Below are 16,594 nucleotides of genomic sequence, written 5' to 3' on the forward strand. Positions count from 1 at the left end.
ACCAACCATGCTTTCCCAATTTTGAGGCAAGTGGCATTTTTTCAGGCCGAGATAAAATTCGGGGTTCCTTGTAGCCACAATTTGGTATGTTATTTGTAGGTCCAACTACGATAGATGCTTGCCTACTAGATAGTTGGGGATCGACATGACGTCCTACTACTACTGGATTTGACATACACATGGTTCAAATGGCTCTGAGCACTATGGAACATCTGTGGTCATCAGTCCCCTAGAACTTAGAACTACTTAAACCTAACTAACCTAAGGACATCGCACACATCCATGCCCGAGGCAGGATTCGAACCTGCGTCCGTAGCGGTCACACGGTTCCAGACTGAAGCGCCTAGAACCGCACAGCCACACCGGCCGGCACATACACATCAACGTGGGTCAAAGACCCAGAAACCGCGATAGTGTATAGCGAATTCAGTGTCGCAAAACCTCGGTCAATAATTGTAGTTTACAGCTGTGGCAGATTTGTTTACTACGAAAGCATTTACATAGCCAGACAAAAGGAAAGCACCTCGAACGGAAGGAGGAACGAAATGAAACGTCACAGGTTGGGGGAATAAGTGACGTTATTTCAGTGACTACAAATTCAAGCTAATTTTGCAAAAAACTTGTTAGCATGAATCCACTTTTCTTAATCATGCTGCACCTCCTCTTGCATGGATGCACTGGTACGCTTGGAAAGGATGTCAGGAAGCAATTGTGTACGTTTCTGAATCAAGTTTGCCCACAAATATTTTTACTGACGCTTTCTATCCTGAAAACTCGCAATGGGGCGGAGTTGACGTTCGATCTGATCCAACAGGTGTTCTACTGGGGACGGATCAGGGGATCTTGCTGGCCACGGGAATACTTCACCATCACACAGTAAGTGTGTAGACAAACGGCCCATGTTTGGACGAGCAATGTCCTGTTGAAAAAGAGCATCACGATACTGTTGCATGAGAGGTGACACATGAGGACGCAAAATATCTAAGAGGTACCGTTGTACCGCCAGAGTTTCCTGGAAAAAAAAAAGTAAAGAAGCAAAAAGATACTGATCTGCAAGCACTTCTCCATTTTGTTCTAAAAACCTCAAGGAACTCTTTGAAATGTATAAACTATTTGTGCAAACGATAACCTGTACCTGCAAACGAAGAAAATCATGTAATATTTTAGGACACCCACTGAAGGTGCCTTGTAAATAAGGCGAAAAGCGTCTGGAAGTAGAAGATAAAAACACTTAATGTGCAAGATGCATAAGGCGTTCTTATTTGAACTACTATAACCGCTGCGAAAATCTCAAGCAGAAGAAACTTGCCACACCACATGGTTTCCCCCACGGTGTCAAGAGTAATACAATTATGGCTCCCCAGAACCTCGCCGCCATACAGCAGTTCATCGCTAGACACAATGAGACGCTGTTCATCAGCAGTACATGCTTCCCAGGCAAAGCACCACTCCAAATGCCCCCGTTTGTGTTCTGGTGTCAACGGCAGCCTATGTCCCCAAACCAGCTGCTGCTAGTCTGCGGCCAACGCTGTGGCACGACATGTAATAATGCTGGGAGTCCATTACCTGTTGTCGGATATCAGGCAGAGACGTGAAGATGATATGATGTGCTTGGCGCGCTGTATGGCGACATCCTTATTGTGGTCAGACGTGGTCAAGTGGAATGTTGACAAAGAGTATGCCTATCGTTGTGTTCCCATTCAGCCCAGCATCGTGCATCTGTTACATTTGAATTTCTACAAATTTGGATATTGCACGATACGACCAGTCGGCCAATTGGAAACCACAATCAAGCCCTTTCAGACTCTGTCAGGTGTCGATAACTCTCTCACTGGTACCTGGCAACTCCGCCTCCTTTACAGCGGTCACTCAGCATCTAAGGCTGTTGAAGTCTCTTATGCACACTAACAGGTCTAGTAACAACGCTAAACACGAACTCTGAGGGCCTTCAACCAGTCACGGACAACTATAAGTCTATAACTATATCTCTACCTGTCAATGGTGTGTACATGTTCGAAGTTATATTAACATCCTACTATACTCTGGCGCTTGAATGTTTTTACCTGGCGTATCCTGTGATGACCTCAACCCACAGGAAAAATAATTATCAAAATCTGAACTGTGAAGTCATCCAAAATTCTAGTTGGAAAACCACACTCTTTGGTATACTTCTCAATTGGTCACGATCCCACTTTGCTTATGAACTGAAAACTCTAATATTCACGAGAAACTGCTCTGAAATTAACCTGAACCGACAAAATTGTGTATATATTCCCTAAAACTTCAAAGGAATTAGAAATAGTGACAAAATTTCGTGAATCACACAAAATATAATCGCATGAACACTGGGGGGGTTTCACCATACATCTTACCCACGTTGGAGTATAACCAGTGTCTCTTAATACTACGACTCGTAGCAATACAATATCAAAAAACTTATAATTCCCGCTCACGTCAGGAAAAGCACCAACACGGGAATAGCAGCTTTTACATTATTGGTCAGAACGTAAGCAATTATGGCAGTCGCCGTAATTTTCGCGCGAAGCCATATTTCGCGACAAAATACTCTTATTAGTTACTGTCGTATACCTAGTCTCATAACAATACGTAAAACTACATAAAATAACTACAATAATTTTGACATGCAAGGAGAATTAGTCGTAATGAGAGGAAGAAGTTTATATTTACTGGTGTTTCAACAATTACTACCAGGCAACTTTTAATTCACTGATTGTAATTTTAATTTCGTTAGCAGAAAGCAAACAAACTAAACAAAGAATTTAATTAAACAGAGTCTGTAATTCTTATACTTTTAATAGAGAAAGAAAGTTTCTAGGACAGGGGGTGGCGTTCAGCGAAATCCCTTAACTTTTTGTTGCATACGAAGCGTTGCGTTAGGCAGCGGGTTACGATGATGAGAGCAGGATACAGACAGTTCCGCTGGTTAATCTTCTCCGGCGAAACGCAAATAAAGTTCCGGCACAGCTGTATCATTAACCCCGTGGTGATTAACAAACCACAAGACGCCAGTATACGAACGTTGTTGACATGTCCTCTCTTTCAAAGTACATGACGTAGACTTCACTCGTTTTTACACTTTATGCACTGTCCGTGACGCTATCGTCCATAATTACACGGTTCGTCACATTCATATAGTCTTACCCACAAATACACAGTTCATAGAATTGTTCATGTATGTGAAGCACACCGTGAACAATGTCCACTCTGTTCTCGCATTTCAAACTTCGACGATGTCACTGAAAGCCATTTATATTGCACAGTTAATTAGTCTTCGCTGTCATGGCTTGATAGAATGTGATATACAACAGTTCCACCACCCACAACCAATACCAGCAAAGTTCATTCGAATAAAGGCACAGTTCGTGTCGGCCACAACAAAGTAATGCTAGCGGCACTTTCACAGTCCGGTTTATTTGCTCTTAAAATTCGCTGGCGATGGCATTATATACCGCAGTGGTAAAGAGAATTAAAAATCTGATAGTTCAGTATCACTGTCCATACAATTACGTATGCTTTTCATGGAACACAGTACTATTTTTCCCGCGCACGCTTCGCAGACACCCATCCACCATCCCCTCTACTACGCAATAACCTTTCAAATCTCGACATCACTATCGCTGTCCCCTGTCTATAGGTGTTATATCGTTATCGTAAATTACATAAACCTTTATAAATGTTATTGACTGCATTTTTCACAATTAATATTATTCCAAAAGAGAACTTTAGAAATTTTTCCACAGGTACAAAGCAAGAAACATATTTATTCATTGGCATACGAAATAATCACAATTACATCTTTACATTTAAAAACCACAGTAGATTGTCACATAATCACAATTAGAAATGCACATATGAACAAAAGAAAAAGAATAGAAATCTAAAAAAATCACGAAAAAAAATTTTATAGCCGTAATTAGCAATGCCTTCACAATCCGCAAACCACTGGTGACAGAAACCACTCCCTATTATAACAGTCAATACGCCTGCGTCCCGTTCTATTGACGATCGATCCTCACTGGAACAATACGTGAGGTTTTGCTGTAGATTCTTAGACTGATCACGTAATGTTGGCACCAGTACTCTTTGACGACATATTTTGCCTCTTCAAACATTCACCAGCTGGCTTTTTCGGCATTTCCGTGATGTATTCCAATGGGTCAAACACGTTAGTATTGCCGATCTTTGTATACGTTGAATACTATGCTTTCAGTATCCCCCGTTGGACCTATCTGGTACACATCCCACACACTTGAGCAATATTCTAGGACGGGACGAGCGGTTTTTGGCTGAAAGTAATCGAGGCTCTACAGAAGGCCACGTCCAATTCGTGCTGTTCATTTTTGAAATACAGCCTACGACCAGCTTAGAGACAGAAGTGATGAAACTTTCTGCAGGACCTGACCATCATTTTGCAGGACAATGCTCAAGCACGTACAGTGCAAGTTGTTACTGATTTGTTTGACTGATAGGGCTGCTAAGTGCTATACCACCTATTGCACTCCCCTCACTTAAGCCCTCGCGAGTTCAACTCGATTTCTAAACTGAAGGAAACACTTCACGGCATTTGCTTCAGAACTACAAAAAATTCGTCGTGCAATAGACCGCACCGCTAGAACTGTCAACACAACTGGCACTGCTAATACACTACTGGCCATTAAAATTGCTACACCACGAAGATGACGTGCTACACACGCGAAATTTAACCGACAGGAAGAAGATGCTGTGATATGCAAATGATAAGCATTTCAGAGCATTCACTCAAGGTTGGCGCCGGTGGCGACACCTACAACGTGCTGACATGAGGAAAGTTTCCAACCGATTTCTCACACACAAACAGCAGTTGACCCCCGTTGCCTGGTGAAACGTTGTTGTGATGTCTCGTGTAAGGAGGAGAGATGCGTACCATCACGCTTCCGACTTTGATAAAGGTCGGATTGTAGCCTATCGTGATTGCGGTTTATCGTATTGCGACATTGCTGCTCGCGATGGTCGAGATCCAATGATTGTTAGCAGAATATGGAATCGGTGGGTTCAAGAGGGTAATACGGAACGCCGTGCTGGATCCCAACGACCTAGTATCTCTAGCAGTCGAGATGACAGGTATCTTATCCGCATGGCTGTAACGGATCGTGCAGCCACGTCTCGATCCCTGAGCCAACAGATGGGGACGTTTGCAAGACAACAACCATCTGCACGAACAGTTCGACTACGTTTGCATCAGTATGGACTATCAGCTTGGAGACCATAGCTGCGGTTACGCTTGACGCTGCATCACAGACAGGAGCGCCTGCGATGGTGTACTCAACGACGAACCTGGGTGCACGAACGGCAAAACGTCATTTTTTCGGATGAATTCATGTTCTGTTTACAGCATCATGATGGTCGCACCCGTGTTTGGTGACATCGCGGTGAACGCACATTGGAAGCGTGCATTCGTCTTCGCCGTATTGGCGTATCACCCAGCGTGATGGTATAGGGTGCTACTGGTTACACGTCTCGTTCACCTCTTGTTCGCATTGAAGCCACTTTGAACAGTGGACGCTAGATTTCAGATGTGTTACGACCCGTGGCTCTACCCTTCATTCGATCCCGGCGAATAATGCACGACCGCATGTTGCAGGTCCTGTACGGGCCTTTCTGGATACCGAAAATGTTCGAATGCTGCCCAGGCCAACACATTCTCCAGATCTCTCACCAATTCAAAACGTCTTGTCAATGGTGGCCGAGCAACTGGCTCGTCATAATACGCCAGTCACTACTCTTGATGAACTGTGGTGTCGTGTTGAAGCTGCATGAGCAGCTGTATCTGTACACGCCATCCAAGCTCTGTTTGACTCAATGCCCAGGCGTATCAAGGCCGTTATTACGGCCAGAGGTGGTTGTTCTGGGCCCTGATTTCTCGGGATCTATGCACCCAAATTGCGTGAAAATGGAATCACGTGTTAGTTCTAGTATAATATCTTTGTCCAATCAATATCCGTTTATCATCTGCATTTCTTCTTGGTGTAGCAATTTTAATGGCCACTAGTGTAGTATCCTATGACTTCCACTTCGCAGGCAGCGGGTTATACACAATGCTGGTGACTAGTTTGAATGTCAGTAAAACTTTGAAGCACGTATCTAGTTTGTACGAGCTGTAAATAAATAGTTGTCACTATTGAAGTTCCAACCCTCGTACAATACTTTTGGTTTTTTTTATCTGTTAAAATATTGTAAATCTGTTTGGTAGCTGCAGAAGGTGTTAGAAATTCCTTTATTGGAATTATCAGCATCCTCAGATGTATACATATAATGTTGGATTAACTATATGCATGCACCTGAGGATGCGATTAAATCGTCACGATGCCGGTTGCTTACAATCCTGTAATAAAAGAACTGCTAACAGCTAATAGCTAATGCGGCTACCAAAAAGAGTTTAGGATATTTCAGTAGTTTTTTGTAAAGAAATTAAAATACTGAATCGCAATGGGTCCTCCACAGTTCCATTACCAAATCGGCTGGTATTCAGCAGAAAACAAACATGCTCTGTAGCAGACTGTATATCGAAAATTCAACTACGTCTAGAGAAGAGAAAACGAGTATAGCAGCTAATTAACTGTACTGTTCCATAGCTCCACAGCTCAGTGATGAGTGTGTCTTTCTCCGATACGGAGGACCCGGGTCGAGTCCCGGTACTGCTCCTTAATGGGAGGAGTGGGACGGGCTGCACTCACCCTCATGATGCCAGTTGAGGAGCTCCAAGAGCAAGAAAGCTTCCCGGAGAACCGTGTGCTCACCCTATGCCCCTCTATACCGCATACAATGGAGCCATTGTCTGACGATGACATGATGGTCAGCCTGTCCCAGATGGACCATCAGAGCCAGAACGCGGTGCTCCTCGTTTTGCGTTGCTGCAGTTTGATCATAATACTTAATGTTACGGATTTAGTATTGACAGACAGTTGACTAATGCATGACAAACATTGTAAAGACTGTGGATTTGGTTCCTGAATCACTTTTCAAAGATTTGTGCACTGACTTGTCGTCTATAATTTATGTGGCGGCCTACAGTTTCAGTATCGTCACCACACTGTTCACAGCCTTTAAGTCAGTGTACAGTTAAGTTATTGAGAAGGGCGGTGTCCTAATGACACTGGTTATTAATAGAAATACAGCGGGCATTCAGGGATAGATAATGATGGCATTCGGTGCCAAGTTACACATCATGTAGCAGGTTACAAGCTCCTTGATGCCCCCATTCCCAATCTCCTGGGGAACCACCGGGAATTGCTCAAGGTCACCCAAGGGAATCAAACATGCATCCTTTTTTCTGTATTTAAGTCATCAGTCATGTGCCTTTTTGGTGAGGCCCGCCGCGAATTCCTCTACTGTACCAATATCTTCATCTCAGAGTAGCACTTACAAACAACGTCCTCAATTACTTGCTGCGAGCTTTCCAGTCTCTGTCTGCCTCTACTGCGTTTCAGTTTTTACACTGTATAGCTTCCTCTAGTACCACGGAAGTTATTCGCCTCTCCTTGTCAGTGTTTTCCATATTTTCCTTTCTTAGCTGATTCTACAGAGAACCTCTTCGTTGCATACCTAGTTTTCGACATGCGTCTCTAGCAATACATCTCAGATGCTTCTATTCTCTTCTGTCCCAATTTTCCAACAGTTCATGGTTCAGTACCACATAATATTATGCTCCAATTGTACTTTCTCAAAAATTGCTTCCTCAAATGTTTGGTATCACTAGACTTATCTTGTCTAGGAAAGCCCTTTTTCCAATGCTAGTGTGCTCTTTATGTCCTCCTTGCTCCATCTGCCATGCGTTGTCGCGTCGGGCGTTAGGGAACACCCGAGATAATAGAATTCCTTAACTTCATCCACTTCGTTATCACCAGTTCTGATGTTAACTTTCTCACTGTTCTCACTTCTGCTACGTTTCATTACTTATGTCTTCCTCCGATTTACTCTTAATCCATATTCTGTACTCATTAGACCGTTCATTCCATTCGGCATATCCTGTAATTATTTTTCACTTCCACTGTAGATAGCAATGTCATCATAGAATCTTATCATTGACATCCATTTACAAATAATTTTAATCCCTCCCTTGTGTCTTTCTTTTATATCCATCATTACTTCTTCAATGCATAGACTGAACAGTGGGGTCGAAAAACTACATCCTTGCCCTGCATCATTTTTAATCTGAGCGCTTCGTTCTTGGTCTTCCACTCTTATTATTCCCTCCTACTTGTTGTACATATTGTATATTACCTGTCGTTCAATATAGCCTACACCTATTTTTCTCAGAATTTCGAACATCTTCCACCGTTTCATATTTTCGAACATTTTTTACAGCTCGTTGAATCCCTATAAACGTGTTTTGGTTTTTCTTTAGTCTTACTTCCATTATCAATCACAACGTCAGAAGTACATCTCTGATAGCCAAACTCAAACATTTTTCACACCAGCGTGAATAGTCGGTTCGTTCATCAAGTTACCTTCCATTAGGAATGTGGATCGACTCAGCGACTTTGAAATAATTTTCAAATGATAGAGCACAGCAATCAGTCGTTCTTTTCTTTCAGATTTTATTAGGCAGATCTAGATTTCGACTAGTGCCCAGCCATTGTCAATGCACTATTTCATAGTATCACTGCATGCCCTAGTTCGTCAGACCACTGTTGTTCGGCTTCTGTCACAGTTCGTTCAAGGCTACATGAACGAACTGTGACAGAAACCCGAAAAACAATTGCCAGAAGTTCCTCAGGGGAGAGGAAATGGGGGAAGCAAGGGACCCAGATAGGTAATCTGACGCCGGATGTGTAACATGATACCCATTAATCTTATCTAAGGTATGTGCGTGTTCTTTCCTTACTATCATTCTGAGGTGATTCGCGAGAACCAAGTTCGGCCATGTCCGAGGTCAGGCGAGAGAGTGTGTGAAGGTCTGCGTTGTGGCGTCCAGCTCGGTGGTTGTGGCCCATGTTGTTCTGGGTCTGGCAGAGCATTGCTGTCATCCTTATCCTTAAACTGGAGCTTTGAATTTGTCGCATGTTGCCTCAGATGCAAGATTTTACATGGACTGTGCGGCTGGTCCCGGCGGAGGTTCGAGTGATCCCTCGGGCATGGGTGTGTGTATTTGTCTTTAGGATAATTTAGGTTAAGTAATGTGTAAGCTTAGGGACTTAGCAGGTAAATCCCATTAGATTTCACACACATTTTAACATTTGTGAGATTTTATTTTCCTTATCGTTTCCTCTTGGTGTCTCGAACAGAACTTGAAACCAATGAAGATTATTAATTTGAAAGCTGAGGTATTACACGCCCGTGCACTCTCAGTCCGTGCTTTGTTAGCGCCTTGTCCTGATCTTTCACTTCTTCGAAACATGAAAGAAAGATACGCTCTCAATAACGACTAGAGCCTTGTTGCCTGCCGGCCGCGATGGCCGAGCGGTTCTAGGCGCAGGTTCGCAGGTTCGAATCCTGCCTCGGGCAGTGTGTGATGTCCTTAGGTTAGTTAGGTTTAAGTAGCTCTATGTTCTAGGGGACTGATGACCTATGATGTTAAGTCCCATAGTTCTCAGAGCCATTTTTTGAACCTTGTTGCCTCAGGGAAGTTGTAATATTTATGGTTTGCTGTTGTTCTTAAGACCATATTTGAGCGACTTTTATTTAATATTTGGAGTGGTTTGCTTGCTTGTGTGTTTTAGTACGTTTTAGTGTTGTCCACGGAGTCCGCTAGGTCTAACATGTGTCCTAAGTCGCCATATGGTTGCTCTGGTTGACGTCCATGGCGTGTTATTTACCTGTCTGCTTGCTGGCAGCAGAGATGCAAATTGTAAATTAATTGAGTTTTTCACTTTTTCCACTTTCTAAATGTTACGGAATACTAATCAATGAAGGACGCCCCTCAGGGCCCTGAGTTGTTTCTAGTGTTTCATTTAATGAATCTGACGTAATATTTGTCTTGTAATACAATGTCCTTTGTATTAATCCATCTTTTTCTGTCGCCTAGGACAAAATTCTTTCAACGTTTTGTTGCCTTATACTTGTTAGTCAGCACGTGCTTAATGAATTGAAGGCACCCTTGCATTTCGACCAGTAATTTAAGACTTTGTCAGTGATAAATGTAAACATTAAGCATGAAGGCTGTAGTTCAGTATCTGGCTTCTCCACTCTGCGGGGGTGATGAGAGGATCTGGTATTTGTATATTAACTAATAATACTTTCTGTATCTCACGGGAGGCTGCCATATTTGTTATTTAAGTTCGGCTGGACCCTTACAGCCATCGATGTATGCTCGGGTCCCTTCAGGGCGTTTGATCAGTTCCACCGGCTTCATGGTTTCCGCAAAAGGAACGTACACAACGGAAATGCCAGCCAGTGTGTGTAATTGTGGAAAGGGGTTCTAAGTCTGTACATCGAGCCTCCCGCTGTCAATGTGCGGATAACATAGGCAAGTTTATTGTCAAAAATTATTGTGGTCACTTTTGGCTCCGTGGTATTGAGGTCAGATTTAATAGTTGTATTTGTTATCTTGTCAGATTCTGATGTGTCACGTGTCGCAGTGTATCAGCGAAAGAATTTGCTCAAACTGTTAATATCCTGAAAATTAAAATTGTAATGTTGAATGTTTTTAAAATTTTTTGTTGTTTTCTGGTTTGTGATAGGCAATTATTCATAGGACCTCTTTGGATTTTCCCCAATTAATTACTTGTTAGTTTTTGGTAGGGATACCTATTTTTCTTAAAGAAATATTGAATGACTAAAAAATCGTTGAAGTAAATGGTTTTCATGTTAGGTCCTGATAAAGGCGTTACTTTCATGAGTATTACACAATTAATTCGTTTTAACCTCTTTGGAGGTGTGTTTGGCTTAATTTATTGATTGTTTGTCTTGTTTCTTGTTAGTTTTGAGGAACAATATTGTGTGGATTTAAATTTTTTCCTTGTTGTGAGATCCGGGTCAGTCAACAATATTTTTGTACCCTTTCAACTTACTTATTAATCAGTTGCTCTTGTTAATTTTTGACTCTCATTATTTATATAATAAATACACGTTTGTATTTTTATCAAACGGTGAATGTTAGAAAACTCCTGGGTTTAGTGCTTACATTTTAGTCAATTCAAACATTGCTCATATTAAACAACTGTTCCCCTTATTAAATACCTGTAATGTAAGATAAAAACTGGAAGAGCTGCTCCGTCCACTGATGTATCCATTTTCTGTATGTCTTGTACTCCTCGTGCAACCGTCTCTTGAAACCCCAGAGGTACTTACGATTAACCCTGTGTTCATAGATTACGCTAAAACTGTCTGTTCTCATGCTTGATGTGTTTTCAAAACCGCGGTCTCATATATTTTCTTCTACGCTTCGACTGTTACCTGTCTCTTGAGACGTGGGAGTTCCATACTTTTAATGTGAAGAAGAAGATTTAATCTTTTGCAGACAAATCTCATAATCTCTTTCTCATATGTCACCTCTTTTGTGAGGTAGTAGGCAAGAGACTATAAATCAGCTGTACAATACATTACTCACTAAAAAGTGCATTTTAGTGTACTACCTGACGCTATCCAAGTATTCCTGCCCAGATTTTTAAAACATTCACTGATAAATAACGTAAAGACTGTGAGACATGGTTGACGAATACAACAATACGCACATCAATTATTAACCGCTGCAGAGTTCATACAGATCCAGCATGGTCAAAATATCAATACCACATTGTCTGCTCAAGAGGTCATTTTTTTTTACAGTCGGCAGTTGACAGAACGAGTAATGTAGGAATTTTTAAATTGTTTGGTAACACTGTGGGGTCTCATGAGGTCTCAGAGATGTGCAGCAACGATGCGTGGTGTGTGGGCCAAAATATCTGACCAATGACACAACTTATTAGTTTGAGGATTGCATATCGGTGGACGTGTACTATTTCTCGACCCTGTTATACTTGTAAGGCAGCCTTTTTTTCAAAACCCTCATCTTTCAGCACAGAGACACGGTTAAAACAGGAACTACACTTTGAAAGATGCCTGTACCAGACCACTAGAAGGGAAAACGTATATCGCTTACCAGTATATCTCCAATGAATTTCTTCAGACATACGCAGAAATCCTTACACAGGTAAAGCAGGATACCATTTCGTAGCCAAGTAGGTTAAAAGTTACTCCAACATCAATACACTTCAAGCGTCGACATACATAAGTGCAGTTATACTTTATATGAAAAGGTTCCGTCTTTTCATCCAACATATATTCCGGCAAGCTAATATCAACACAAACTAGTGGTAGAGCTCCACCAACCAGTATCATGCGCACGTGCTAGGCTGAAGCTCTGATTTCCTTAATACATATCTGTGACATCAACATGGCTTATACTGAGGCGCGCGAAAAAGACAGTCCCTGACGCGTACGTCACAGCACACACTGCAGAGCTTATGAGTGCCACCAGTCGAGAGCTTATGAGTACCACCAGTCGAGAGCTTATGAGTGCCACCAGTCGTTTCTGATGGGGAGCGAGCAACGACTTTAAAATTCTTGGCTGCGCGTTAAAACGCAAGCATGCCCTCGACAGAACACGACAAAGTTAAGAGCTTCAGTGGATACCTGTTGATTTCCTGTGGGCCCTCCACGGAGCCGAGCTTTCGCGAAGTGTGGCAGACAAGCCGACTAGTGTGACGTCACAGGTTCGTTGCGGCGCCCATATTTTTCTTGGACCCCAGACCGATACCGAGGTGGAGCAGTGACAGGATACTAGACTTTTCTTTGGGAGGACGGTGGTTCAGGTTACCGCCCTGCGAACTGGGTTTATGTTTTTCGCTATTTCCCTAAATCACTGCTGTGAATGCTGGAATAATTCACTTGAAACGGACTGGCCGATTTCCATCAGCATCCTTCCGAATACGAACTTACGCTCCATCGTGGAGGAGCTTCATTGTGAAAGTAATGTGACTGATTTAGCAAATATGGTACTGTAACTTATAGAGGACAGCATGGTGCTGGACTATAACCGAACACAATGTGCGTGATCAATTAAGATCAACATTTTTGGACTTACATAAAGAGTGTTCCACTATTCCTATCATGGGTTTCCAGGAATTGTAGAGACGGCTTATTTGATAGGAACTCACAGCCGTAAATGTACTGTTTGGATGTAAAATAAATCTGAAGCTCCGATCACTTTAAAATCTCTGGATTCACAGTATGCATACACAGACGACAATGAGCTCTGAAGTGTACGCTCTACAGGAGCCCATAGCAATGGCACTGGTTCCAATACTCGTCGTAGGGTTCTCTTTTATGTGAGGAAGGACGTCCTCTTCAAAATCGAGAGTGTAGCGCTTCCGTGGGGCAGCAGTCAACTCTCCTAGTTGCGAACGTACCTGCTTCTTGCAACCGTTGTTGTAGATAAGCGAAAATGGTATGTGAGTAATAACTTCAAGGGCTGACGACGGCGCCGTCTTCTCTGTTCGTGTGCGTACCGCGAGAAGGGAGATTGGAAAGAGTTCCGGTTTTGGAACTTAGTTTATAGTCGAACGGTAAATTTCCTGACCTTAAGTCCTTATAAAAAGTTTATCCTCTAAGAACAATATATAATAAATGTAAAGGCCGTGTGGCTACGGCCTCCCGTCGGGTAGACCGTTCGCGTGGTGAAATTCTTTCGAGTTGACGCCACTTCGGCGACATGCGTGTCGATGGGGATGGAACGATGATGATAAGGACAACACAACACCCAAACCCTGAGCGGAGAAAGTCTCCGACCTAGCCGGGAATAGAACCCGGGCCGTTAGGTACGACATTAAGTTGCGCTGCCCACTCAGCTACCAGGGTCGGACTCTGTAATCAATAGAAGCCTGTAATACAGTTAACTGCTACATATGTATGTCTTGTGTGTCGCCTATAATCCGGAAATCTGCACTATATGAAATGGGGTGCGTCCAGTAAATTTAAAGCTCCTGATTCACTTCTAAAACATCTTTCTTCATTCAGGGACACTCATTCCTAAAATTGTCTAGCTGAAAATCAATCTGTCAAATTCCTGGGGTAGGTCGTATGCAGCACACTTGGCTAGCGACCTTGCTAGTTGGGTGAAATCCGTCCACAGGGCCGGCGGAAATGTGTATCACGTAATAATATTGTTGATTCAAATGTTCAGCGTTTATGTGTGAAACATATTACGTGTTTCGGGGTTTCACTAATCGTCTGGTGCTTTAAGATACGTACACACTTTATAAAACAAAATAAAACCTACCCTTAACCTGTTGCAGTAGACTATCCTTTCCTTCATCGTCATCTGTAAAATTTCTACTCGTGCTGTATATTTGTTGTTGCATGATGTGTATTTGTACTCCCCTCATTCAGAATACTAGTACAGATTTCTCTTCTGTTTTGAGTCTCTCTTTATGGAACACTTTACAATCTCACTCATTAACAGCAGCAATCCTTTCCTTTGCCTACTCTGTCAAACAAATTCTTAATCTAAGTTGAGTGCGTATGTAATTCTGTTTGAAGCACTGCAACTCTGTAACACGAACACTAATCAGAAACGACATTTGAAAAGCAAACTAAATCCACGTGCCACAACATTTTGATCCATACTAACATTATAAATGCTAGAGCAACTCTGTCTACTAAGCTTTCATGACTAACGCGCTCAGCCGATTTTGATAAAAAATTTTATGGAGATAGCTAGTATGTTTAGAAACAATTCAGGCTTCTTTACTAAATCTGTTGCGCAAGATATTTATTAAACTGAAGAATACAACCCGAAATATGGAACACTAATTACTCTTTGAAAAAGCTCTTTACTCTTTGACTTTTGAACTTTTACCATATTTGTGAAAATGCTTGTATTGTTTGATATGTTCTACTCAATAAGATTCAACGTAATGAATATAGTGCATAAACAATCCTCTAGTTGTGTTATCTATGTTTCCACAGTAATATCAGTCACAAATCCGTACCATTTTAATCGCTGAGCGTCACGCGTTGCTTATAAATTAAATGTTGCGTCCAAATTCGCTCTGAGAGCTCGCCGCTATGTGGTCAGCATTGTTCTTTTTCGGTGATGAATTCACGGATTTCATTCCCGCCCTGGTCGTTTCTCTTCTGCTCGCGTCTGGTCATGTGCCTTGTCCTTATCACCTGACGTGCAAGTCACCGAAGTGGCGTCATATAGGCCTGACAAACTTGCACCAGTCCCCCGAACGTCTCAACCGTCTCCCAGCTAATAAAGACATGAGGACATCATTTCATTTTGCTGAAACGCTAGCGCAGCCATGGGTAACAGTTACAATACAATGCGTATACAACCGTCAACGTGTCTAATCCTCTTCAATCCACACTTCCAAACTGGCGTTACAAATACGAAAGTAACTCGGCCTCTTACATTTTTGCGACTCTATCGCTCATCCGATTCCGATGGTATTAGGTATTTGGAGATAGCTTGAAACTAAGAAAGAGTAGAAGCTACTGTAGAAAGCTGCATCTTTTTGAGTATTACTAACGTTTTTAATTATGGTACAAAAGAAAAATTCGGAGTAGGTATTAAAATCCATGGAGAAGAAATAAAAACTTTGAGGTTCACCGTTGACATTGTAATTCTGTCAGAGACAGCAAAGGGCTTGGAAGAGCAGTTGAACGGAATGGACAGTGTCTTGAAAGGAGGATATAAGATGAACATCAACAAAAGCAAAACGAGGATTATGGAATGTAGTCGAATTAAGTCGGGTGATGCTAAGGGAAATAGATTAGGAAATGTGACACTTAAAGTAGTAAAGGAGTTTTGCTATTTGGGAAGCAAAACAACTGATGATGGTCGAAGTAGAGAGGATATAAAATGTAGACTGGCAATGGCAAGGAAAGCGTTTCTGAAGAAGAGAAATTTGTTAACATCGAGTATAGATTGAAGTGTCAGAAAGTCTTTTCTGAAAGTATTTGTATGGAGTGTAGTCATGTATGGAAGTGAAACGTAGACAATAAATAGTTTGGGCAAAAAGAGAATAGTAACTTTCGAAATGTGGTGCTACAGAAGAATGCTGAAGATTAGATGGGTAGATCACATAACTAATAAGGAGGTACTGAATAGGATTGGGGAGAAGAGGAGTTTGTGGCACAACTTGACTAGAAGAAGGGATCGGTTGGTAGGACATGTTCTGAGGCATCAAGGGATCACAAATTTAGCATTGGAGGGCAGCGTGGAGGGTAAAAATCGTAGAGGGAGACCAAGAGCTGAATACACCCCTAAGCAGATTCAGAAGGATGTAGGTTGCAGTAAGTACTGGGAGATGAAGAAGTTTGCACAGGATAGAGTAGCATGGAGACCTGCAGCAAACCAGTCTCAGGACTGAAGATCACAACAACAACAACAACAGCAAGTGAGTGACATGGGAACGACGCTGGCGCGACGCTCGGCGATCATTCCGTGACTGTGAAAATCCACTGTTATTGAGCTTATGGTTTATGATATTGAGTTGCTACACCACCTGGTATTGCTGGAGATTTTTGATGGAGGTACAACAATAAAATCAACTATAACTATAAACCTCGCAAACGTAAGTCTGATTTAGCGCATAGTCCTAAGAGAGAT

This window comes from Schistocerca piceifrons, chromosome 7, assembly GCF_021461385.2.
Source record: "Schistocerca piceifrons isolate TAMUIC-IGC-003096 chromosome 7, iqSchPice1.1, whole genome shotgun sequence".
In the NCBI taxonomy this organism is placed as follows: Eukaryota; Metazoa; Arthropoda; class Insecta; order Orthoptera; family Acrididae; genus Schistocerca; species Schistocerca piceifrons.